The sequence below is a fragment of the Agelaius phoeniceus genome, chromosome 3, assembly GCF_051311805.1.
Source record: "Agelaius phoeniceus isolate bAgePho1 chromosome 3, bAgePho1.hap1, whole genome shotgun sequence".
Lineage (NCBI taxonomy): Eukaryota > Metazoa > Chordata > Aves > Passeriformes > Icteridae > Agelaius > Agelaius phoeniceus.
This window is the reverse complement of record NC_135267.1, coordinates 41180620-41208447: the sequence shown is the minus strand read 5'-3', so window position 1 is coordinate 41208447 and position 27828 is coordinate 41180620. Positions and strand designations below refer to the sequence as shown.

Sequence of the window (27828 nt, the reverse complement as noted above, 5' to 3'; positions counted from 1 at the left end):
AAGTTGTACTAAACCCCAAAATAAATGAAAGGAATTAGAGGGGAAATGTGCCTTTTGAATCAGGATCACAATTTAAATGATTAATTGCCTTCCCTCTCTTTCTTTTTCTTTTCTATCTTTGCATGTGTTTTAATTTGACATTCATGCAGTGAATAAAACTTACTTAGGCCTCTGTCTGCCAATGGAGAGCTGATTCTGTTTTCACAGTTGCTTTAAATTTTGCATTTTCATCATAAAAACATCACTGAATGGGAGTTTGCAAGAGTAAAAAACCGGGCACCTGACTCTAGTTGCCCCTTCCTGCAAGATCTATAAGGAAAACACAGATTTTTAGATTTTAATTTTTTTTTAACCATTTCCAGTTACAGAAGGAAAACATAAAGATGTGTTGGCACATCTCTTGCTCTCTTTCCCCCTCTTGCATTCCAGTCATTCTTTTTCTGCCCATAAACTGTTAGTACTTTGCAAGAGCCTGATTCTGCACACCCTACTAAGCCTGTTTTCTTGTTAGATGCAGGAAGAAATCCTGTCAGATGGGGTCTTCAGTGTACATCCATGAAACAGAGCAAAAGCTTCTCTCAGAATGTGCGCTGGAACAGCAAATAGTTACTTTTCAGCTGTGGATTGCATGTGCCTCTGAAAAAGGGACCACAAATCATTGGGTTTTTAAAGGTTCTGCATGAGTTGTATATTAATCCCAGTTTCCCTAGGGATGGATTAATCCCAGCTTCCCAGTTGTGTGGCTAGAGACAATGTGGATGGGGTTGGGGGCAGGGGGGAAGCGAGATGGGGAAAGGAGAGGGAAAATAAAAGATATATCACAGGAATACATGGCCTAAGTGGCGAGGAGCCATAAGTAGTTTCAATACCTTCTCTACCTCTGTCACCACATGTAAGCTGAAGTAACTTAGGCTCCCTCTTTCGGTTTCTTCATCTGTAAATTGGGGGTAATGCTGCTGATTTTGGTCCCAGGAGACTTGGCACACTCATGTAGAAATTCCTGCTCAACCCTCAGCAGTGAAAGGAGAAACTCCAATTTGTCTGAGGGCAACTGAAAGCAGGGGCTGATCTGGGTGATCTAATGGGCTGTGGATGACAAATTTATATTCACGTGTAATTCTTTTCCAGCCCTGGCAGTTTTGTTGAGAGATGGAGTCCTAGAGCCCAGTATGCTTTTCTTCTCTACATTCCTATCCAGTGACTACACAGGAGGAGTGGCATGGGCCAAATTCATCCCTGGTGGGACTCCAATGACATCAGTCATCTTTATAGGAGTTTTTTGAATGAAGTCAATTGGGTTTTACAAGGACCAAGTTTGGCCATATGCATATTTAACTGCTCAGAGAGCTGCAGCAGTGAATGAAGCTTCCCTTCCCTCAGGAAGAATCACTTCTCAGTCTGGGAGACACAAGCAAAGCCATTGACTTGTTTTTGCACAGTCAAGTTTACCTTATTTAAACCCAAGGAGTGGCTGAAGTGTGCTCAGCATCTAGCAGAACTTCAAAGAAACAGTAGCCTAGCTGCTGTGAAATGTTCCCAGCTTTTGATGGAGCTCTGCATTTGTCCACAGGCTAAGTGCAGGTCCTACTGATCCCCAGCAGACCCGTGTCCATGCAGAGGGCAGGCAGGAGCACCAGCAGGAGGCCTGTGAGCAAAGCAGTGGCTTCAGCATGGGGCTGTCTCGGGCTGTTCCCTCTGCCCTTTATCAGACCTGGCTTTTCCAGGGTCCCTGTCATGCCCAAATGTCTCTGCCCTTTCCAGTTCACATCTCCCTCTATGCTGCTCTCTGGGGCTACCAGTTACACCTGATGAGAATGTGGTAAATCACTAAAAAGGGGCATTCTGTCCTCCACCTGTGACTTGGCTGCTGGTGCTAACTCCCCTTACACCTTACTCCTATGCTTTACTGGAGTCTGACATTGCACCAAACATACACAAAAGTTTATAGTAGCATTATAGTTCCTGACTCAGTGGCTATTGAAAAATAAACCAACAATCTGATCAGTGATCACGAAAAGTTTGTCTACAGAGTTTGTCACCACTAATCACTTAAATTATTTGCAAGGTCAGTTCATTTTGTTTTCTTATTGCATCTTCTAAGGAACAGTAAATTTGAACAACTAGAGAACTGTATTGCTAAGTCTGAGTAGAAGATGTGTTCTGGTCATATGAGGGGCCTCAGCTGTTTCCCAAGGGATGAATGTCATGCCTCTTTTCCTGATTTCTAATGTGCCTTCTGTCTTTGTTAGATATTTGAGTGATGGAAGTCACATTTAATTTTCAATATTTTTTACATTATTTGTGTGTAATAAAGAAATCTGAGATTATGGGCTTGTCATCTCTTTTACATCAACTTGACTGAATCAAACAGAGATATTCTAGTTTTATAGCTGAAGTTGTGAATTAGTAATGATTTTGCTACTGCCACTAAACCCATACTATTGAGACCAACTATCACTTTTTTGTCTACTTTTAATTTTCATAAGTTTTATTTTACCACTTTGTCTTCTGTCACTATTAGTCTATGTCATTTAGGAGAGAGGAAAAAAAGAAAGTGTTACTAGCTTTTCAACAGGATATATCAACTTGTACTAGAGACTTGATAGTTTTTGGGTTTTTTTCCTTCTTCACTCTTTATTTCTCAGGTAATATTGATTTTTTTGAATTCACATTTCTAATACTTCTTTTTCTCATCTTTTTTCTTCCTCAGTCTTGATAGAATTCATGTCCTGCCCATTTTAATCTGTGTTTCTGCCTTTTATTCAGGTCCATTTTACTTTGCCTACATGCTGCTGAAGCTTTATTTTTATTTCCCACATCACTGGATCTGATGACTCTATTTCAATCTGACCTTTTTTTCTTCATCAAGCTCAAGTAAGTCTTCCAGAACAAAATTCACTACAAATCTTTCTTTTTGTAAGTCTCTGAATTCATCTCTTCGTGGTCTTGCTTTCTTCACTTGTTTCAAACAACCTCATAATTTCCAGCCTTCTCTCATCATGACACCTTTTCTCTTTCTGGCCTTTTGGTTTCAAACTGGAGCTGCTCAAATCACATTTTATGAGTGAATAATTAATCTATTTAACAATTTTTTTATCCTTTCAAGGATTGTCCAGACACAACATGGCTTTCTTCCAAATGCATGTAAAGATATTTCAGTTTATATATGTCTTGGAATTTCTTTAGAGGCTTGCTTTTTATCTATTCATTCTCCAGGAGTTCAGTACTAGGCTAAAAAAAAAGAAGTCTCAGGTACATTTTCAGAGAAGAGAGGAGAAACCTTCCCTGTTAGAAAATATAAAAATAGGTAAAAGCAGATCTCATCTAAAGTTATATGACGTAGGAGAGGTCTGTGTGCTATTTTGGGAATAGCTTCATCTTGATGAGTGTGTTCCTGACCCTAGTGTCCTCCCTCATCTGCCATAGCCCTCAAGGCTGGACAGACACACGTCCAGAGAGGACGTCACTGCATGGCAGAGAACAGAGCAGGATGTCAGCAATACACAGCTGCACAGGGCTGTGGGACTCTTCCTCCTCCCAGGAAAAGTCTCTCTTCAGGCTCTTCCATCTCATATTAGTCGAACTCTCAAATCCCAAGAATAACAATTCCCCATGTTTCTTCCCAAACTTACACACACTTCTGAGGCCACCTCAGTGTTCCAGGCACAGCCACCTCTGTTCTGCATGTTTTCCTCCTTCCTGGATGTCTCTGCTGCATGCAGAGAGCACCTGCAGCCTCATGCTGGTGCCTCTTCCAGTCTGACGTTCAGCTGGTCTCACTGGGACCTGCTCAGGGGTTGCTGTAGCTGGCCACACTGTCATGAGGGCTTGAGGATGTATTTTTGCTTGTGAGTTGCATTTCGTTGTAACTGAGCATGGTGATAGGACAGCTAATTACACACTTTTATTTTTGTTTTGGAATGGTTTGATCTGAACTTTAACAAAATTCTTTATTTTTTCCCAAGATGTTTTTTTTTCACTTCAGATGAGAAATTTTGTATTATGAGTGAAACTATATTGGCTACAGGCTGGCTTTTCCCTAGGTAAGATAGGTTCTTTTCCCTATCTCTTTGCACAAAAGAAACTGGGTTTATGTAACTGTTCTTGAAAGGGACACAAAAAATAACATAATCTGTGGCAGAAGGAGAAATCACAGACCATCAAGAATGTGCCACTTTCCATGACTTCTCTTTGAACTGCCAGTTAATTCATTTGGTGCCTATTGTGTACTTATTTTTGTGTTCCTCCTTAAAATGCACTTTGCTTGGAAAATTACTTCTCTAACACTTTACAAACATCTCTGGCTTTCACCACCCCTTAAGTGTATTGCTGGGTGTCTACTGAACATCCCATGAATTGCTGGATACTTCTGGTATGTCAAATTTAGACTGTGTGGTGAAGGCTGCCCTGAACAACTCTGAGCAGAGTGTTGGCTGCTGGTCATAGCAACCAATAAATAATTAAGAATCTGGATATTTGATGATACTTAAAGAAGGATGACTCACCCAGCCCTCTACTGTTGATTTCTTCATTAGCACAGACTTAGATCCAGGCCAAGAATTGGTTTTCCCTTATGCTTTTATTTGGTGACCACTTGGATATGGCTTAGGAAACAGTTAGTGTCTCTCCAGCAGTTGGGAAATGTTTATTTCCAGCTGTTTATTTCCCTCAATGGATTAATAAGTCTATGTCAAAGTGCTGCAAAAATGAAAACTAGATTTTCAAAATGGAGAAGGAACAAAATTCACAGACACACAGTGTTTTCGCCAAACTCCCTTTTTTCTGCACCTCAGTGTTTAAACGAATGGTCCAGTTCCTTAGATTTCCAATGTACCTAATCAAGCATATAAACCATATGAAGGGTAACAAAAGTAATTCCCTCCACTGGAGAGAACAGAAGGGGAAACCAGATAGAGTTGTTAATATTCTGGAACACAACCTTTCCACTGAACTGGTAACAGCTTGATTATCGCATTATGGAAACAACACTAAGTTCCTGCAAAGATTTCACTCAGTATAAAACAGCCAGCAAGAAGGACTCAGTGATTCGTGCCTTTTACTCAGAAACTGTCATCCACAAAGTCTCCTTCTCTTTTCCTCTGGCACAGAGTTTAAGTCTTAAATATAGTTTCAGACTTTTGGTCTTGTTTACTGACGTCTCGTATTCCTTACCAGGTGGGGATTTTTTTTTCTTCTGAGTTTGGGAGAAATATCTTTTATACAGTTATCATGATTTTAGCAAGACAGGCATTTTATCCCTGGGTGGATGGAATATACTGTCCTGTTCTCCTGGGGTGCAGGAGATTTACCAAATTCCCTTCAACAGCAATCTTGCAAAAGTAGAATGAGCACAGATAAAGCTGATCATAAGGACAAAGCTCTCATTACCACTGGCACTCCTGTGAGAGCAGCAATGAGATGCATCAGAAGGGACTGAATGGTGAATGAGAGAACAAGTCCCTCTTCTGGGCAATTCCATGGCCAAACAAAGAAGCAGAAATGTCCTGCCACTGTGGACAATATGGAAGAAAAAGATCAAGAGAGGCTTGACTAAACCTGGAGGTGTGAACAGGGATGTGAAAGTCAGAATTCCAAAGCCAAACTTCTAAAATTAACATACAAGCACCAAACTCATGGTGTCCCAATTTTCAGAGATACAAAGTGCCAGAAAGTCTCAACTAAAGTCTTTGTTGGTTGCAAGTGTTTAGCATTCACAGCATTGATTTTGGAACTTAAGTTCATGATTGTTGGTTTCAGTAGAGTACCCAGTTTATAAATCACTCCTTGCATTTGGACCAGTGTTTGTAGATCTCCAGATGGAGAAGAGTGTGACTCAAAGGTGGATTTGGCAACTCCAATATGCTTTAGGTCAAACATCTGTAGGGAACATGTGTCTGATTTCCTTACAACTTCATTGTTTCAGTAGATGGTGTATCCAGTGCAATGTTATATCTGCTACTGAAATAGCTGAACGCAAATACCACGAACCTCTGGGAAATTTTTGTTAATAGGAAAATAATCTAAAACAAATTCATCTGGTTATACAGCCAGGAGAAAAGAAATGAAAATAAAAGGAATTACTGATCCAACCAAGTAGGCACAGAAATGAAACCCCTCTAGGATTTTCTTTTTTAGTTTCTCCAACTTCCATTAATTTAACGAGCAAACTAGGTCAGCAGCACAGTCTTGTTATGCTAATAAATGAATGCCATAGATTCACTAATGCTAAAATGTCCAAGCATTCAGCATCATTTGCTGCTTTGCAGAGGGAGCTGTGGCACAGCAGCTCTGTCTTTGGCTCCAATTCTAATTCAGACACTGAGCTGTATGAGTCAATGTAGCAACTGCAGTAATGAAAATCCAGCTATGGAGAAAGCAAGCTGCAGTACCACAGAATAGCACTTAGCCCTTTTCTAGCCAGGGTAAGAGAAGTCATGTAAACTGAATTTTAAGTTCCTACATTTGAATTTTATGCTGATAAAAGACTGGGAGGTCAGCCTGAGATGTGGAAAGTTTTGTATCAGGCTCTCCATTACAATACTGATGTATTTGCTTGTACTCTTCAGTAAACTTCAATAGTGAAACATTGTAAAATCTACAGAAAGTTCTGAGATGCTGTTTTCTCCAAGTGCTGTCCCTTTGTGGAAGGAAAGTTTATTAACTGTTAAACTGGTTATCAAAAATCTCAGTGGACCAAAAACTGATGATAGCTTCATGTAGTAGTATTTTATTTCTCATGTGGTAGGTGGAGATCTCCATGGGGAACTCCATGTCCCTCTCTTATTTTCAGTTTTTGCTGTCAAGGTATACAACAAGGAAAAAATGCAAATAAATGCATTTGAATTAATAAAGCTATAAATCAGTTTAATCCTTAAAAAGGCTGTTTTCCTGATCTGGATTCAAAAACTTATTGCAGAATAACTTCTTGGAACACAGGTAAAAAGTTTTACATAACAGATTGAAAGGGAACAGTTTACAAAAAGTTCAAATGTTCTTTGCAAGAAAAATTGGCATATTTATATAAACAAAAAATGCATTGCAGAAATGTAAAAACATGTAGAAATATAGCTTAAATATATTTAGGATGAAATTATTCACTTTATGGTGATATTTCAACACTATCTAGAATACTGTAGTACTTCTTCTGCCTAGTCTTATAGGCATGAAAAGGACTTTTAAAACAGCATATCTTGAATTTATAACTTGTACTTTTGATTGAAAAAATAATAAATTGGACAATGAAAGGTGGTTAAGACATACTGAGTCTGGCTCTCTATTTCCAAAATAGTATTTATTCATTTTTGGGGTTTTTTATGTTGTTGCTCTCAGAAGCAAGAGCTACCAAATCCTGTTGAGAATATGAACTACTCTTGAGTTTGGCATTGCTGAGGGCAGTAATTTGTGTCAGAACATACATGTAAGAATAGGCACATGCATGGCTCCTTGGCTGCTTTTATGTACCATTCTTGACCTGTGGGGAACTTCTTGTGTAGATGGTAGAGCTTATAGTTTTTCTCAGCTATTTCAGGAAAAGTTTCAAGACTTTTTGGATCTTGGGAATGATTAAGCCTTCAAAATGCTGACAAGCTAATTGAGGAAGGTAATCTTAGGTTTAACTCTTCCACCTTTTCTGCTGATGTGAAGTGAGGATTGATCTGCCAAAAGGAAATTTGCTACAAAATGGGCATTGGCTTTAAAATTGTGAGTTAGTTGTACCAAAGGTTTGTCTGATCACTTTATGGTATAGACCACCTCGTAATATTTCAATTTGAGAACTTTTTCCTGTATTCTTTAAATCTCTTTGTCATGGAAACATTTCACAGTGACAACTCAACCATCCTATATTCACCGTGTGACATCAATGTTTTAGATAGCATGTCTTGAAGAGACAAAAATCAACAGCATTTGTGATCTAGGATGAAGTAGAAAATGAATCAAAACACTTTAATCAAACCAGACACTCTTCTTACTTAGCACTGATGCTTGTGTGTGTGCAGCATATGAAGCCACATAGTATGTGGCTTTGTGTTTAAGTCCATAACTTAGATGCAGCCATCTGTAACAGAAGTTTGGCAAAATTGGAGAAAATAAAAATGTAGTCAGAATGTTTGTTTAAAGCATAATACAAAATTAGTCAAATTAATGAACAAATATTTACTATATGAGAGTATTTTAGTGTTTATGTTGTCCAAATGATCTTTGCTACATAAATTGTGTGTGGACAGCCAATATTTGCTTTTCAAACTGTCACTGGCCGGACTGGCTGCCTGGCAATATTCCTTTTTCCTGATTAGATGCGTGAGTAATATTTCCAATTAATATTTTTGCAGTTCTGGGTTCCATGAATATTCATACATGACTCCTTTAAATCTGGTGTCTGAATTCATTATGCCAGCAAAATTCAAGGAAGTTGTGGCTTGATGATATTAATTAACAAAACCAGCAAAAGGATATTTCTATACAAAATGAATTGCAGTGCTTTCCCCAGCCTAACACCCAGACACTCATCCTCTGGTAATACACAATGAAGATACTTATAAAGAAATAAATATACATAAATAAAACAATTGAATTTTATTTCCTGCTTGCAAACTGTTTGTGGGTGGCAGTTTATTCTCTTCTCTTATTCCAACTGGGTCAGATTCAAGTTGGACTTGAACACGGTTTGCATCTTGCCCTTTTTCTTGTGAAACTTGGGAACTTGCAGAAAGGGGTCATCTGGCAGGAGAAGGAGTAGTGTTTAGAGTAAGACTTTCCAACAGAGGTGAAGCTTAACTCACTGTACTCATATGGTGGCTGGATGGCACTTGGTTGCTCCTCTCATGCCAGTGAATCAGAAGCCAGATGTCTTATTTTATTTTTCTTTAATTCCAGACACAGAGTAGTGTCTTGCCAGGGTCAAACAAATATCCACGTATCCAGAAGCAAAAATCATGATCATGCTGAAGGGTTTACAGTTTTAATCCCAATATAGCCGGATGGAACGTGCCTGGGCTCATCTGGCTCTTGCTGCTTGACCAGAGGCGGCAGCTGTGGTGGTTTCACCTCAGAGACACCTTTGGCTGGCTGGATGCTGGGTGCATGGGACAAGTCCAGGCAAGCAGGAACTCAGGTTTACCTCTGGCAGAGAGGCTTCAAGGCGAGGTGAAGGAAAAGGAGTCGGGTTCTGCTGGAGGGTTTTGATCCAGAGCTTTATTCCAGGCACACAGGCCTCTGAATGCAGCAACAGCTCCAACAGAACCACGAACCGCGTGGTTGCTGCGTCTTTTAACCCCAGGGAGAGGGGGAGGGAAGGGGTAGGGGTCCCACCAACCAGGTAAGGGGGGGAGTCTCAGGGGACAAATGGCACCTGGATGGCCCAATGTCCCCAGGGCTGAGAGGCATCTTTTGAACTCTGCCAATCACTCGATACCCTTGCTGGAATGCCAGATTGACAGACAGCACTCAGCAAGGGGGCAAGGGAGGGGAAGGGAGAGGGTATTGGCACACCTGGGGAAGGAACCGGGATACTGAGACAGGCTATTACATCACACCACAACATACAGTCAAGTTGGAATGTCTCAGAATCTATTTTTGAGTCAATGTCCACACTTGAGCTTTTGTTGCAAAAATCAGTTTGAAGAGGAGGATAAAATACTTCTACTTAAATATTTTGACATTTTCATCTACATTATATGCAAATAGAAATTGTTCTACTTAATTTTTTATAGGTGTTCTGTTGACACGATGTCTGAGTAGGCTGGCATGAGTTATATGTCGCACATATAAGTTTATTATTTCTTGCTATTGCAAGGGTTGAATGGTAAGTTTGAGCTCTAGAAAGCCCAGCTTCAGTGTCCTGTATTGCCTTAAGGGTAACATCCAAACTGCTCATGTCTGTTGGCTCTTTAGATAACATGCTTCTGAAGCTACAAAAGTGCCAGCCTGTGAAGTGGCTCAGGGATGGGTCTCTTGACTCTGAGACTTATGAATACACAGTTAAAATGAACACTTAAAGTCTTTGTTTATACAACAAAAACATCTTATTTCACACGTTGTTAAAAAACTACCAATCTTACGGATGCAATAATTTCAACCTTTTGTGATGTCTGGGGGACAATGTTTAAAATTGGGAATTATAGCTGTTGTATCATGAATGTATTCCTTAGGAAAAAGAGCAATGCTTTTTATACCCTCCTGATAAAAGGAAGTCTGGTGGAAGCTTCATTTGTAGTCCTGTGCTGTGATGGTTTGGTGTGGTTGTGGAGACAGGCCAACGCAGTGAGAGGGAGAGGAGGCTTCCAGAAGATAGAGAGGAAAACAGGCCAGGTATTTTTAGAACAGAGAACCAACAATAGGGATGATATTTGCTCAAAGAAAAAATTACCCAGCAGTTCAATAATCACCACAGTTTCTCTGGCAAAGGATTTGCCTCACTCTGCTAGGCAGAGTTCCTTTCACTACTTCCAAGGGCTAGAAGACTTGGATAAGGGAAATGTCACTGCCTCCTCCTTCCCAGGGAAAAGTGCTGTCAGAAGCTGTCCTGCATTTGACAGTAAATTGATTTGGACACTAATGTTAGTTTCCTGTCTCTTCTGTATTTTTCTCCACAAGGAGATAGATAGCACCAATCTGGGTCTGAATACTCATTTGAGAGCCCATTTACGGATTTTTTCTTCCTCCTATATGTGGTCCTGGGACTCTGGCAAATGAATTTTGAAGTTCCTGTCTTGATCAAAAGTGTACAACCACATGAATGTTGAAGTCCATCTGAAACCTGGAGGTTTTGCTTTGTTTCTGGGAGTTTTAGTGCTAAGAGACTGGATAAGAAAGTAGAGGGAGAGGCATCTCTTCTTTCTGGAGAGTCAGAAATAATCTTTGAATGATATTCCCCTATTCATGTGGGCTGTTAAAACATGACTGAGCCCAGATTTAAAAAAACTTCTGCAAAATTTATCCTTAGAATGTTCACCCAGTGGGAGAGAGAAAGACCTCCTCCCTAGAAAGACATCATACACTGCTGTAATTGGCAACATGTGCATTTGACACACAACCTAAAATTAAATTGACATGTCTCAGGGATTCCATCTGCTGTCAGATCTAACCTACCACAAACTGAGCAGCAGAGCTAGACTCACTCAGAGCCTCTGTCTCTCCCCTCAAGCTTCAATGATATGATAAAATAGGAGTCAAGGCACAAGGTTTCTCACCATCTTTCTGTTAAGTATTCTGAAGAAAGATATGATAATCAAGATGAGTAATAATGGCTGAAAACTTAGAAGTCCACTGTGTCCTGTGTGATGCTTTCTTACCATTTCTTACATCTTCATTGCTGATGAAGGTTATTGGATGACTGATTCACCAATTGCATGACTTTCCATGAAAATTGTTTCTAGAAATGGACTTAACAAAATCAAATAAAATAGGTTATTAATGAGAATTAAAAGAATGGCTGGTGTCTGAAGGAATGCACAAGTCTGTAAGCCAACAGAATGACTTCTAAAGCAAATATGACAAGATCAATTGTGTCAAACTCAGGGATTAGAAACCAAAAAAGTCTCATTGGCCTCAATCATTCATTCTTTATGGCTAAAATGGCTCATGGTAGTGGGCACTGTGCTGCCCACTAGATCTTCATTTTGCTCTGTGTTGTCATAAAAGTGATGTCCACATGAATAAAGACTGATATATTGATTTAAAACTGAACAGGAGCAGGCATTTGCAGTTCATCTGTCACTTACAGACAGAAAATAAATTTCTTGACTTAGCAGATAGTTACATTTAAAATATTTTTTCACTGTAATAGTAATCCCTAACTATTAAAAAAAAAACAAAAACAAAAACCAAACCCAAAGCAAATTAATTGGAAAAAACTGTTTATCACAGCTGAGCATTCCCAGAAGGGGAATCAATTTATATAAACATGCTAAAAATGACCTATTTATGAAATGTTATGCAGAGCTGAGAAGAGAACCACAACAGATCTTTATCTTATGTTCACTGTTTTAGAAGCGCAATGGCTGGGTGAAAGCTGAGGCTGGCTATTGCATATGTTTTAGATGTGAATGTCAAGGTCATCTAAAATCTGTTGCCAAAGCCACTGTGATTGCCAGCAAAATGTAAACTAATGTTCCAGGGCTCTTATTATATGCTTAATATGAATATGCTTTCCTTTGCACATGAATCACAATGAATGCAGCAACTAGTTGATCCTGTGAAAATCACAAAACACAAATGTGAATGAAAGAAACCATCATAAATAGTAGATGTAGCCCCTAAGGAAAAAAAAAAACAACACAAGAAGGCTATCTTTGTTATTTAATATGGGGTAATACTCTATTAAAAAAGTTACATTAGTATGTATATAAGCAGATTTATTTTTTATGCAGTTTAATCTAGTAAATTAGTACACATGTCAGAAAAATATTTGAAAAGCCCAAATATGGTGTGCAAGTTCTATTTTGTCCATAAAATGTCTGTCACCTTCAGAGAACTTTCCACAGACCTCATTTATCTTCCAAAGAAGAAAATCCCCATGCAGCTGAGATCAATTGCAAAACTACCACAGAAACCATCAGAGCAGCAGTTTCTCCCAGCCTTAATTTTAGTAGGCATTTACCAGGATTCCTTACACAAGGACAGCAGTATTCCTCTTTCACTAGGTGAGAGTTAACCATGCATGCTCATGTACACTTAAGAAAGGCTGAGAAGGTATAAAACAGCCTCCTTCTGTCAGGACTTTTGTGTAACAGGTTGGCAAAGTTCAGTTACATCATTTTCTCCTCTCCATTAGTACCCAAGAGATGCAAGAGATGCATTCAGGGCTCCTTGGGAGCTTGGGCACGTAGTGCAGAATGCTCGATGTTGGGAGTGGAGCTGCCTCAGGGATCATTCAGCAGCTCCTGGTCTGTCTGCACTGGTGTTCCTGGTGTTGATGCAGATGTTTCTTCTGAACACCTAGTTACCACAGAAAACTTTAGGTCACACAGAAGTACTTTATCATTGCTGGAAATTGCAGTGCTCAGTCTCGAATTCAAAAGTTTCCCTAAAATCAGTGCAATAGTGAGGCAAAGCCTTAAGCAGCATCATTCCAAACCTACGAAATTAGAACAGCTGGAAACATTGACAGGGAGTAAAACAATTTTCCAAATGAGAGAAACACATACAAGTTTAGGAAAGAGCAAGATATGGATTGTTTAACAGTGCCCTGTAACATTTATGATGTTGCCCAGTAGCACTGCTCTAAGCTAAGACAATCACCGTATAAACATGGATATTTCTAAGAGTGTCAGCTTTATTCACTGAGGAGCTGAGTGAGAGATAGGGGGAAGGCAGACATAGCAAGGAGGAAGGGAGGGGAAAAGGCTGACAGAAAAAACAAGGAGAGTGCCAAGGCAAGGAAGATAGTGTTTGTGTTTAAAAGTAGAAATTGAAGCTGTGCCAAATCAGAATTTTCTTCAGGAACTTGAGAGCTGAAAACTTCATGAGCATGCTCAGATCATGGGCAGAGGGAGACACTGTAAATTCACTGTAATATTCTGCTATGAGGCTAGGGAGAGAAAATGGAGAAAAAAGGAAAGAACTGGCCTTTGGCCACTACTGTAATAAACTGAGGAAGGATAGAACACAAATCTTAGCAATTCTTTAGTAAACCTGGCTCAAGCACATGGTGTTAAACAAAATCTAGTAGCAGGCAGGGGATTTCATACCCTTTCTATTCTAGGACCAATAAATAAATAAATAAACGATACATATACATAAATACATAAACAGATGAGATTCAGCTGGTGGATGTGGTTTTGCTCTGAATTTGCAGGGGAAGGTTTCTGAAAGTTGAAACTCTGAAACTCAGGCTTAAATGGCTGAATGAATGTGGGCTTGAAGAAATTCTGCACTAGTTCTTAAGTCCCTGGAATAGCACAAATTCATATTGATGGGAATTACTCTTGAATTGAGTTCAGCCAGGGGGTTCACAGCTTTTATTTTGGTCCTCTGAGATCATGTTTACATGAGACACCCTTGTTGAGAAAATACACTTCATTTGGAAGATTATTTGAAATTTTATTTCTGGCTCAACACAGTTCTGGACAGTTTTGTGTGGACTGTAACTTTATCAACAAAGTTGCAAGAAAAAAACTGCTTTCACCGCCATAAAAGAATAAAATTTTGATATTTTTTAATACAGGCTTTAAAACATGATATCTCATCTATGGGATTTGTAAGGTAGATTGGTAAGATTTATAAGATAGGAAGTCATCCTCCTGGCATATAATGAATTCTAAACTACTCTTTAGAAGATAAACTGTGGAAATTGGACATAATCTAAGGCTCCTCTCCCCTTGCAGGGAAACAATGACATCCATGCTTGCAGGGTCTCAGTGTCAAAGATTTCAACATAATAAGATATGTTTAATAAGATATGTTTAATAAGGTATGTTTATTCACTACAATTAATGATTTTATTGTCATTGAAAATGCTGAATTCCTACCAGAGAAAGACTAAAAGAGGCAAACCATCATTTCTGCCTTGTCCCTCTTCTCTAAAATGGGGCAGTATGGTACATTACAGTGGAAGAAGTTAATGGACTGGAAAAAGTCTGTAGAATCTTGTGAAGCAAGGTAAAAGGACACAAGGAATGATGGTTCAGATGTGCTCTCTGTTCCTCTGTGGGCATCTTTCTACTGGTCACTACTGGAGTCCATGTACTGGACCAGCTGAAGGTTTTATTGACTTAGTCCTGTGGTTTTCTCTCCTGTAAAAATCATCACTATTCAAAAATCTGGATGGCAGTGTTCTACTACTACATTTCTGAATGAAGAAACTGAAGAAAAAACCCAAGAGATCTGGGATTGTTGCTTTCTTTAATGAGAAAAATGGTAATGGCATTTCCTCCAGTATTTAGCTGGATGAACTTTACAGACACCATTCTGATGAAAACTCAGAGCATCCCATCTCCTCCTCCAAGCACCAGCAGAATTGATTACAATTGATTCTCGTAAGAACTGCTTACAGAATTGCAGAGCTGGGAATGGCTTCAAGAAACTGCCAGCATTTCTCCTGCCTTAAAGGTTGTACTTCTGTAACTTCTGACAGAAGTCCTTCTAATCTATGTTAGAGACCCTCAATAATGAAGAGTTTACAACTTCTCCAGAAATTTTACTTCTGTTTGAATATGACTGCCTAAGGCCCAAAATGGCTCTTCTATATTTCAGTTTTATCAAACTACTATTATTGGTCTGTTCAGCCTCAGTAGAAAGTGTATTATTCCCATTTTCCTGGATGCAGTCTATTATATGTTATTATGCCCTTCTTTTAGGATTTTATTTTGTACACTGAGTTCACATTTGGGATAAGAACTTATTCTGGATACTCAATTCTCTCTTTAGTAAAAGAAATTTTTCATGTAAGCCATGAAAAAAATCTGTATTTAAAGTAGTAGCAGCATAAACTTGTGTATGTGCTGCACTTTATCCATGCAGACCATTGCTTTGGATTGGATTCCACGACTCTGTGTAACCACAAAGTTCAAGAGCTTCTAAAAGGGCACTGTGGCAGGAGTAAACTTTACTATTCTATTTTTTATTTAAATACTTTATCAAATATTTTGAAATTTCATACTCACATGGAAGTCAATCCTATTACAGCTGCTACTGCATTCATGTTGCATCAAAATAGAGAAATAAAGTAGCTGATAAATTATTCTTGCTATTAAAATCTACTTCATTTTTTTTTTTCCTGCAGAGATAGTATTAACCTCCATGAGAAACTATGTATCTCAGGCCTGATCAATTAAATGAGGAATTTGTTTTAAAAAGGTATATTTTTCTTAGGTGGATTTTTTTTTGAGTATACAAATTTTAATAAAACCACATCTTTTCATGCTGTGATAAATTTGATCTGTGCAAGTGATTTTCATGCTCTCAAAATAATTCAGAGTTAAAGCTTGCACTAACTTGCTTCACTGGATATCTGTTTATTCTTAGGAATACTGAACTTTTTAAACAGTATGACTCTGTCCCTTGTCCCTGATTAGTAATTCAGTAGAAGTGTCATAAAAAAAATCATCAAAGAAATGAAAATAAGTGGCATGACACTGGAGACCCCATTCGAGCAATGTTGCAGCTCATGCTGGAAATGGAATCTCCAGTTTCATTTGTTTTGATGTACTGTATAAATATTTAAAGAATGCAAGCTGCAATTTTATCCAGCCTTTGCTGAATTTCAGTGTCATGTCTTGGTGGGGGTCTTTGTGCTGATACTAATTGCTCTTAGAATTGCTGGTTCAGCAGACCAATGGGGGATGTATGTAAGCCCATTTTGCTCAGAAAAACAACACAGAACAAGTTTGACTCGAAGCAATGGTTCAAGTCTTATTGAAATACCATAGAAGACAGTGAGCCTTGCTCAATGTTATGAAATTCAGTTCATGAATGATGAATCTCACCTAGCCCTACTCTGTACATATGCCATTCCTGCATTTCAGGGCTTTTTGGTGTAGAAAGGATATTTTCATACACAATGAAGTAATTTAAGAGTGACTAAAATAGCCAAATCACTTCATGTAAGTAACAGTGTCATTAGAGAATGTTTTGTGATATTTAATTTAGAACATTCATATGAAATTCTCATAATCTGCTTATTGAGAAATCAGATCCTTGTAATATTAGAGAGCCAGGACACTCTGTCTCAGAAATTAACAGTGGTGTAAGATCAACAGTTGAAGATTAATATACTAAAGTGACACTGTGATGCTCTGGGGATTAAACTGAGGACCATCAGAGCTAAAAATATGAAGACCCTGGAAATTCTATCATGGGTTAATAACAGAATCAAATTCACCAGTAAAATGCATCTGATGGATACATGTAACCTTAATTGGAGGATGAAAACCTGCCAACTAAAGATCTATCAGACTCACAGGGTAATTGATATGAGCTGCAACATGAAACATTTGTGGGAACTATCAGTCATTTGGCTGTTAATTCATCCTGCTTTCCAACTGTGTTTGCTGAAGAGTGCTCCCAGCACCTGAACAGCAGTATGGGAGGATACTTCTGTGGGATCACTCATCTCACCACTATGACATCCATACTCTTAAAAAAATAAGGCAGAGCTGCTGTTTGGTCCTGAAGCTAAGTGACAAAGGGTCATTCCTGTCCACAACACCCCTTGAAGAGGGTGCCTCTGTCCAGGGTGGGAATTGGTTTGTTGCTTGGTTTGTGCTATTTCCAAGCTGTGCTGAGGCTCTGTGAGTAATTGTATCCAGGGCTGTACCTTGAAGCACCTTAGGAATTCAATGTCAGGGAAAATCACAGGAATTAACCTGGCTGATCCTGTACCTAGCCCCGTTCCGTTAGGAATACAGTCAAAATTCATGGACAGGAACTTTATCCAGCATATCTACTGGTGGTGATGCTAATAAAGGAAAGGGAAGGTGTGTGACCAGCTGCTAGATGACTTCTTGTTGTTTCAGAGAAAAGGTCCAAAAGTTAAGTAGAGAAAGCTTTGGTTAGTTCTGAATTGCACCAGCCTGCATGGTTCATCAAAAATCTCCCAGTCTAAAATTTTCAAGCCTTTAGGCTCTAAATGTAGCCATGAAAGAGAAAGTGTTGGCTTTCCCTAAAAAAGGATGGACTTTTGTTTAAATAGTAGTGCAGGAAACACAGAAAGATATTGCTAAATATTACTGAGGTATTTCTGGGAGTCTGAAGACTTTATTCTTCCCTGGGAGAGGATTATTCATGAAAGCATAATTTAAAACTACAAAGACTCCCATACTGCAGCACAGCAGCTCACTGAGCTGACAAAATAGGGGCAGCACCAAAAAATGTGACCTGGTTTTGGAGCCTGAGGAGCTGGAAGGCAGTTTGCATCAGAACTGCTCATTTTCAAGCTCCCCAAAACCATTTCAGAGGCAATGTTTTCTAAAATTTTGTTTTGTTTCTGGCGTTAAAGAAGCATTTGTTCAACCCACTCAGACACATGTTGTGATTCTTGGGATGTCCTATGCAGGGCCAGGAGTTGAACCTTGATGATTCTTGTGGGTCCCTTTCAACTCAGTATATTCTATGGTTCTATGATTCTGCTTGATTTCCTTGAAAAAATAGATGAAAAAGTTTTGTTGTCATTAATATTGTCCAAGAGAAATATGCTCTCCAAAATATATTCATGTTCATTTCAGGGAACATATCTTGTATGATGTACTGTCCAAGGATGCAGTCCCATATTTAAACACACCTGTACAAAAAATATTGGGGGTATACTTATTTCAATTGCTTTAAATATAGATGAATGTAACACTGACTTCAACTTACTAATCTCATTTCAAAGCAAAATTGCCTTTTCTCCACATGACAGAGCTGTTCTTTCTGCAGCTTGCAAAAAGTACTGGTTTGTGCTTTGGGTCTGTCTGTCTTTAAGCAAGGAAACACATTACACTGCAGTTTTCTCATTCTGCTCCATGAGACTTAGATAATTCACAGTGCTGTGTAAATAGCTCTTAAAATTTGCCCCATGGGAGATATGCAATTCCAATAATTTCCTACCTTTGTTACCTCTGAAGTGTAATTTGCTTCCTTTAAGAAGACTTCTGGACTTCTGTTTTCAAGCACAGGCCTCTGTTTTGGTTTTGTTGCAATGAAGTCTTGCAAAGAAAGCCCAGCATACAATGTTCTCTCTTGTAGCCTTCACTGTCAGTTTTTCTAACTTTGCAATATCTTGCTAAATTTTTCCATGCTTCATAATTTTGATAAGAACACCAGGAGTAACCAGGAGAAAGTTGGGAATGAAGAAGAGGAGAAGAAGCTTCCTGATTAGCATGAAAAATAAGTATTAAAGGGCCAATATTGTGACAGATCTGCAACGCATGTCCAGTTAGAAAAGGACAGGAAAAATGTATATGAAGGTATAATGGATTCACAATTACATTTGTCCTAAACCATTGGGTTTATAGAAGCTAGTTCATGAACCTGCTTTGGGATTCTTCTGGTTGAAAGGGAGTACATTAATATAAAGTACAACCATGGCTGCATTATGCACTGTATGTCAGATGACTGAAGATATTAAAAACATGATGGACTGTGGAGTGTGCTGTGAAATAGAAATTAATGAACAAATGTGCTAATAAGTAAATGAAATATTAAATATATTATGAAGCATTATTTGTAGTAGAAAAAAAAATGATTGTTTGCAGATGACCTAGGTTTTTTACTTTGAAAGTAGAATCTCAAAGTAAAGCAGGTGGAGATTAATTCCTTGTCTTGTACTCAAGTTAATTAATTTTTTCTTTCTACAGTGTTGAGGGAGGAACCCAAGATTAGTTTTCAGAGTGTTACATGAATAAGTAAAATTAATGTGATGTCTCTATCTCCAGAGTGCATTTTTACACGTGAGGATAAATTACTTTTGTGTCACTTTCAAACCTAAATAGTCTCTGTCAAGAGAATATAATATCCATTAAAAAGATATTTTTAATGCTTATCAGAGGTGTTTCTGTGCCAAATACACACTATCCTGTGAAGTACAGAATAGTGTGCTGGTTACTCCTTTGATCTCAATATCCTTCATCCTGGTCTGCTGCCAAGGATCATTCACTCTCTGCACACATCAGCTGGGACAGGGAAAAATGAATGCATCTGAATTCACATCTCACTTTCCCTATTTCTCTGACTCTGATGTCCTCAGGGAAGCTATTCCTCCCTAGTGTGGCATGAACAACACCACCTACATCTGTACCTGCAGCACAGACAGATGGCATCTTCCTTGTTTCGCCAAACAGCAGACAAAGTGCCCCTCTTTAAAGCTTGGAGCCAGCCATGTTATGATGACTTTTCTGAGGAAGGACAGCCTGTGGCACAGATACATTACAAAGTATAATGCAGAGCTACTGATCCAACTTTGCCCACATCAGGATGCGATCACCTCAGCATGGCACTGTTAGTTCAGGTGCCAGCACTATTAGTTCAGGTGCAGCAATGTGCTAACTTGGCTCTGCTACTTCCAACATTCACATAATTTTTCCTGCAAAGGCTTGCCCTGACTTGCTCAGCTCTGCTATGTGGTGATACAAGGACTTAGACAAATTCCCTGTCTACATGATGCCTCCTGTTAGATACCATGTCTGCATTTATATAGACTTCTTTATTTGATTTAACAAAAATCAATAAATTTCCATATAGGAAAAAATTATTTCTTGTTGGTTAGGCACTGGAACAGGTTGCCAAGAGAAGCTGTGAATGATGCATCCCTGGAAGTGTTCAAGACCAGGATGAGGCTCTGAGCAAGCAATTCTAATAGGTGCCCCTGTCCCTGTCCATGTCAGGGAAGCTGGAATGGGATGATCTTTATGGTCTCCCAACTCAAGCCATCCTATGATTCTGTAATTCTGCTCAATGAACTCAGGTGGCAAATTGACATCCAGTAAAAGACTTTGCCTTGAATAGTTCACCATCCTAATAGAGCAGGAGGAATAAGGGTTTGCCTAGCAAAGCAGCAGATTGATGTCTGGTGTGCTGGGGTTTGAATTTGCACTGAACCTGCTCCCCCATGCCTCTGGTGATGCCTAAAGAGTTTTAGCTATTTTAGAAAGACTGTGTTTTATTCCAGGCATCACTGGATGCTGCTGCTCAGAGGTGCTCTTGATGCCTCAGGTTTTAGCTTTTATATATTTCAGATTCTGTTCTTCTTTAGTGTGTAGTTCTGAGCTTCATATTTGGGGATAGTAAGCTCTCTTCACAGAGTAGGTAGACAAAACAATTCCTTCTCTAGCTGAGGACCAAAGACAAATGATCCAAGTTTCAGGTCCAAGAGCATAAACAATGGTGGACTGAAGAGAGTAAAACAAGAAGGATGGGACTTCATAAGCTAAAGCTATAACTGGACAATTAACTATATAACTATATTAACTATAATTGGACAATATCCTAATGGACAGAACTTATAAAAGTGCGAGACCCCATGACCAGTTGTCCCTTTTGGTGACCATTTTGGATTCGTCTTGGGTGTAACCCTGGCTGAGCTCTTGTGCTGCCCAAGGTGGATCTGCTGAGGCCTCCTAATAAATACCTCCTTTGTTCTTTAACTCTGTCTAGTTTCTGTTCTAGGTCAGCCTTCACAAGTACACCAAGGGAAGCCAGGACACATTCGTTGTTCTATACCCACCTGTGTCCATCAAACTACAGACATCTAACAATGATGTAGGGTTTGGTCTGTGGCTCTATGGTTGAGTGTGACCACTCACAGCCACCAAAACAAGTTCTTGGCAACACAGCCTATGGCTGTGAGGGCACAGTTGGCCTGCCCACTGCAAAAGGCAGTGCAGGCTGGCAAGGGAAAAGAGCCAAGCACTGTTCTTTCATGCTTATGCTGTGACAAGCACAAGGTGTGAAAATGTTTACAGCACCTAAGGGAACAAATAACTTGGGATTTGCCTGAAAACACAGTGAGGAGATGCCTGAAATTGCAAGCAGGAGATTTTAGAAAACGGTTCCCTCATGACAATACTGTGGTATCAGACATCATTAAAAGCCTCAGAGTATCTTAAAGTAAATACACAGTGTTTGCTTAGACCAGAATAATTTTTCTGTGTATTTTTTTCACTGTTTGTTCTGATTTCTACCATGCTTTTAGGGTAATCTTAAATTTTACTGTAGCATGAATTTGGATCTGGCTGTATATAGCTTTCATTGATTTATTATTTTCCTATATGCTGTAGAATAGAATATTTCAGTTGGAGGACACCTACAATGTTCTGACTGCCTAAGAACTACAGAGATGACCAAAAGTTAGTGTTAAGGGCATTTTCCAAAGGTCTCTTAAACATTGACAGCCATGGGGCATTGATCATCCCTCTGGGAAATATATGCATATTTCTATATTTAATTTGATATGGTGAAGCTGTGAAGAATCATAAAAGTACTTTGCCCTGAAGTGCTGCCATCAAAGAAACAACAGCAATGGGTCCAAAAAGCCAGTGCTTTACACACAGAATTCTTCTCAGCCTAAACTTTCATTTTTCCACTAAAACAGCATAAATGTCCCTTGGAGAGGGATTGATTAGGATTACTGGATTACTTATATCCATTTTAAGGTATTTTTGTGCTGCAAGGGTGGTGGAAGTGCTCCAATTGTGAATTAAAATAAGGTCTTTTCAGTGAAAGTTGCTTTCAATTTCTGTAATCATTAATTTAATAATGGTAATTATGATCCATTACAAGAGTTCCATGCCTGCAACACTCATGACAGAGCTCACTGTGGTAAACCTTGCAGAGCCAGTATAGTGATGTATGTCAGACATTGCTCCAGGTGTTTTTCAAGGAATAAGTGTTTTACTGCATATGTGTCTGTGGGCATTGGACTTTGGCACTGAAACAGACCTTGTGGCACATGGTACCCACACAAGCGGCTCCTGCTCCTGTCTGTGAACAGCCAGAACATCACCTCCTCTTGCACTAACAGAGATTGCACAGGGTCACAGTCAGGTGGTAGATGCAGCTATCCTGGAACAGTCAGTTTGGAACTGTCTATCCTGGAACTGCTGACACCAGATTGGAATGACCCATAACCTGCTTGTAGAAGTTCCTTATGTGTTGGAAATTCATTTGTTTCCTTTTGAATTACTTGAACTTATTCCAAAAATCCTGTCTGTTTTGAATTTATTTCATGATCTTTCTCATTCTAATGCAAGATGAACAAATTTTGAATACTTTTTCATTTACATACTAATATCAGATCAGGGGAAAAATTTCTAATACAAGACAAAAGTTCAGCTTCTGCACAAAATGCGTTGAATTTTTCAGGCTCTTGTGCCTCAAGTTGGTGACCAGGCAAGTGCAAAGCAATTGTAAATATATACCACTGAAGAAGGTGATGAGAGAGGGAGAGAACTTATTTTAATATGCTCTTATTGTCAATTAGAATGATGTTAAAAAAATAAAATTTCAAGTCCATGCATTGCCAGATAATAAATAAGAGTGAAACGTTGAGTTTTGAACTCATATGGCACAGGTGCAAGTGATTACTCCAAGTTATGTGAACAGAGGCAGCACATGCTGATATTTGGGCATGAGAGGCTTGACATTTGCATATACATCTTCTGTGGGTGCAGCCTAAGAGCAGAGGCAGATTTTCCACTTTCCAAATCTGCAAGCCAGAACTTGATGAGACAATGATGCTCAAGAGAAGCAGTGAGAATCAGATGGTAAAGTGGATTAGGTAAAGATAACGAAAAGATTTCAGGAACCCATGTAATAGGAAAGGATCTCAATTCTATTTATCTTACTTTGGTTCCTAAAAGAACACATGCTGCAAAGTATTGGCCTGTGCATGCACTTAAGACATTGGAACTCTGAATTAAGAAGTATTCATTCAAATCCCTTTTACTGTAAAAGAAGATCATGTGTTTCACATCACTCTCACCACTGGAGTTTAAAAAATCCATTCATGGCCACGATTTGGCCAATGGACCACACTGATGTGGATCCATGAAACTGCCTTCCACTAACAGTCACCTGCATTTTTAGGGGTCATTTTAAATTTTGGTGAAAAAAGAATGAGTGAAAGCAGAACAAAAGAAAAACCAAAGCCCAAGTTACTGAAAACTCCTGGAATAGACCGAGTGAAAACTGATTCCTGTGCTGTTTCATGACACATCTAAGCAAAACTCGGCGGAAAAGAAACCTCTTTGAAGCTCATAACTGTTCAGTGTTTGCTGAGGTGCGTTGCCTTGCACCTGTGTTTGTGAAATAAGATGTATTTTGAAGGGGGCAGGGTTGATTTTGGAAGGTGAGATGGCTCACTTTGTTGTGCAAGTCAAGTGCAATGGCAGCACACCACAGATGTCTGCCACATGTTGCACACATTTTAATATTCAGTAGCAAATGTTCTTATTATATGAGAGCAAGAAGAATAAGGTTCATTTCATGAAAGCAGGTGAAGTAAGCCCCATTGAGATGTGTGTCATATGGAATGCATAATGGATGATGGTCCAGATGCATCCAAAAAAGAAACGTGCTTTGTGTGCAGCTGAGATAGGGGAGCTTGTGGTAAATTCTGCCCTTTGTCTATGAGGCCTTGGCTCTGGACAGGGATTCTTGTCATGTGTTTCTGCCAAATATTTTGGTATTTAACTCATATGTTTACCATATATGGGTATCCACTTCAGCACTTTCGTGTTTACCATTTGTGTATTTTTTTACTTCTTGTTCTTGCAGAACTGCTTAGTTAAAAATTCAGTGGGACCAACAATTACTGATTTACATTAACTCAAGACTCACTCTTTTAGTTTGTAATAAGTAGAACACAAGGAAGAAAACAAAACATAAAACCCCATCCAAATAAAAAAAAAACCTAAAAATAATTGGAACAAATTGAAATTCTCAGCAAGAGAACATTACAAGGAAATTCTGACCTCAAAAATATACTTGGCTACCAGACCCTCTTTGGGATAAGTTGCATGGGTAACTGTACAAGCTGAATTTTCATCCAGTGGGAGGTATGGTTCCATTTTACAAAGGGTCATTTACAAGATGAGAGACCTAAATAAAATGTTGTCTGTTTGTCAAATTCTAATCTTCTCAGGAATCTTCTTCCAGTCTAATTGTAATAATGGTGGTTATAACAGTTAGTACACAGTCCCTCCTATGAGATGGAGTTTGAATTCTTAATAAGTCTGACTGAATTCAGATGACAGGGGTCAGGAAATAAAACATAGGTTTTTACCAGGACGCTAATGTGTCAAATCAGGCTGCTTATTTAGGTGCCTAAATATGGATTTATTGCCTTATGTTTGTGTTTTACATTAGATTTGCATGAATAACATCTGAAACCTTACATTCTTGCCCTGAACAAATGAGTAATGTTTCTTTAAGGAAAAAATAAATAAAGCCAAAAAGCTAAAAACCCCAGAGCCTTCATTAGTTTTTGTGCTAACCAACATTCTTACATTTTATATTCAAACCAACATATTAACATGAAACAATCATTCCAGATGGAGGAAAATATCACTTCTAGGGTCAGGAAAGGGGTACATAAAATTCTGGCAAATTAGAAGGAAAAATCTACAGGGGCTAAAAAGCTCATTAATATATGCTTTAATCCCCTTGTGGATCATTGTGGTTTGGACCTGAAAAAACTGAAATGAGAAAATGCTACCATAAGCTGACCAGCTTTAGTGCTGAAAGGCAATATCCAAAATGTTCCTCAGGCTTCCAGGGAATGAAAGGCCTTGAATGGATATTTCTATATTGTTCTTCTCTACAGCTGACTGAGTAGACATCTACCCTAAATTAAGCTGTCCCAGGTTATGGTGTGAACTTCAGCAGAAAGCATGTACCTAGCCAAAAGTCAGCATAATTTAGAAGGTAGAACACTTTATAAGCAAGATATTTTAAAGATTTTTTTCTTTTTTGTAGGAAAATAACAACAAAAAAACCCCAACCACTGAGCATTTTTGTTTTGCCTTGGGGATAGAATTTCAAGAAACTACAGTTTATGCTATGATTTAGCTAATCTACCTAAATACAGCATCTGTAACTCCTTTATGTGGTAATTAGTATTTTGACAAGAAAATTTTACTAATTTTCTGTCACAAAACATTACCCAACTATGTTAGTATATGCTCTAAATTTTAATTTTAATAGCAGAATCAGTTGTCTCTTCCTTTTATGTATTTCACCTGGTAAGGCAAGCAAACAAGTCACATCTCCTTTTCCTGTCTTTTCTTCCAACTATGGGTTTGCTTCTTTGCAGCTGCAGGAGCCACGTCAAGGGGCACCAACTCATAGAACAAGAAGCAACATTTTTAAACCATATTCAGCTACAGCACTTGATTCCTGGTTCCTTTTGATGTGAGCCAGACATTAATTATCTCCATGTTGAGAAGTGGAACTCATTTCGCATGAGTGCTGATTGAATTTGACCAAAACCCAAGAGCTGAAGTCCCAACATGAGGCTGCAAAGCCAAGCACGTGACCAGTTCTGCATGAATTTCACCAGCTGGCTGTACAGCAGAAAACTCAACGTCCATGGCCAGGACCTGCAGGCATCTGAGGGTACTACTGAAATGCAGCCCATCTATTTCATACCTTCTGAAGCAAAGTGTGATTTATAGCTGGCTCAGGCTGGGCCTCTTGGATTCAAACCTCTTACTGGAGGAAGTGCTTACACAGAAACTGCTACTTCTGCTTTCCTTCCATTCTTTCTATACCTCTCTCATCTGCACACACAACATTTGCATGTGTGTTACTCCTATAGTACATATAATTGTTGACTACTTCAAGACTTTGGATCAATAGAAGCTCAGCAGAAAGGGAGGCAATTCTACCAGACAGGAGCCTGAAACATTTCTGAAATATTTCCTAAACATTAACAGGAGCCAGGAGGTATTTTGATAGTCTTATAAATTTAAACTCATTTATAATAAATACTGAATTTATTGGTTTATTATGCGAGCAGGAATTGCATATTGTAATATAAAATCAAAGGCCAACATAGTTCAGATATCTTCAGCTATAATTAAGACTTCCATGTATTTTACAAGATTTGAGTGAGGAATACTATAAAATCTATAGACCTTATTCATTAAAAAAAGCTGCTTATGTAATCAATTCACATTTTTCTCTGTGTTTTATGGCACCCTGGAATACCGGCATTCAATATACATTGGGTGATTTCAGCTATATTTATAATGTTTATGGCTGTGTTTCTGCAAATATAGATGGGATATGGCTGCTAAAAGGTAGGTCTGTTTTTATGCATGTAATTATTTATTATACATATCACAGTAGCACCCAAACTGTATCCACATGTTTAGTGCCCCTCATGTCAGTCCCCTTTCTAGCAGCAAGGTCTGTCCTTGATTTGTAGCTGAGCATCCCCAGGATTGGTGCCCTGGTTTGCTTACCAGTGGTGGGAGGAAGTCTCTGAAATAAACCAGGTATTTTTTAAACAGATTTTGTTTGAGGACTGCCCTCCTTGAGAAGCAGCTCATGGTCACCTGACTTCTGACCTCCATATCTTCTTTATGCTCCCCAAAGGATTCAATCCTGTGTCCCTCACCTGACTGATCTTTTTGTCCAGCCCATTTAAGCCTCTACCCCACATATATTCCTTTGTTTAGCTCTGTGCACACATCCTGATAAAACCAGCCCAGGACCCTGACATTCTCCTGGTGTGCAGGTCAGTGCTGCTGTCCCTGTCCCATGTACCTCGCTTTGTCCTGCTGCACACCTGGGTCAGTGCTGCTCTGAAAAGAGCAGTTCTTGCAGGCATGAATGGTGCATCTGTGCCAGCAGCCCAGAGAGTCACAGCCAGTTTTATTTCCAATCCAGGGCAATGTCAGCCACAGCTCTTTACTCTGGCAGGGTAATACTTTCTCAGCAAGGCACTTATATAAGAGAAAGGAGAACTGCACGCTAACATTGGCAAAAAAATTAAAGATCCACACATCATGACCTCTTGTATGAATAATTTAGTTAAAATTAGCATCATTACTGTGATTGCAGTAAATGGTTTCTGAGCTGTCGATTAAGATACTAATTTTGAAGGATTTCCATGCCATAATCATTCCAAAGTTGTCTATCTACTAATATGGATGCCCATATATTTGGTAAAAAGGCATCTGGAGTAGAAGAGGGGTAGGGATGTATACTAAAGCAGCCTCTACCTCATATCCAAGCAAGCCTAGAGAGATTCTAACCCATTCTTCCACTTCATGGTTTTCTTGCTTTAAACTGAGCAATGTCATCTACACAGCTGAAAGGGATCTGCTCAGCTGAGAGGGTGGTGGTGGCCTCCAGTCATGCCTGGGAAGTGCCTGTATATTTGCTGCCTGTATCTGTTATTAATTTGTG

At 39.0% G+C, this 27828-nt stretch overlaps 1 long non-coding RNA gene across 1 annotated transcript in view; it reads left to right on the top strand.

Moving 5' to 3' along the window:
* The window catches only part of LOC143693704 (uncharacterized), a 34369-nt gene that overhangs the window by 1783 nt on the left and 4758 nt on the right, over positions 1-27828 (top strand). Inside the window, exon 2 of the long non-coding RNA XR_013181641.1 lies at positions 25727-26358. This is a non-coding gene — a long non-coding RNA (uncharacterized LOC143693704). The remainder of the gene's footprint in view (positions 1-25726; positions 26359-27828) is intronic.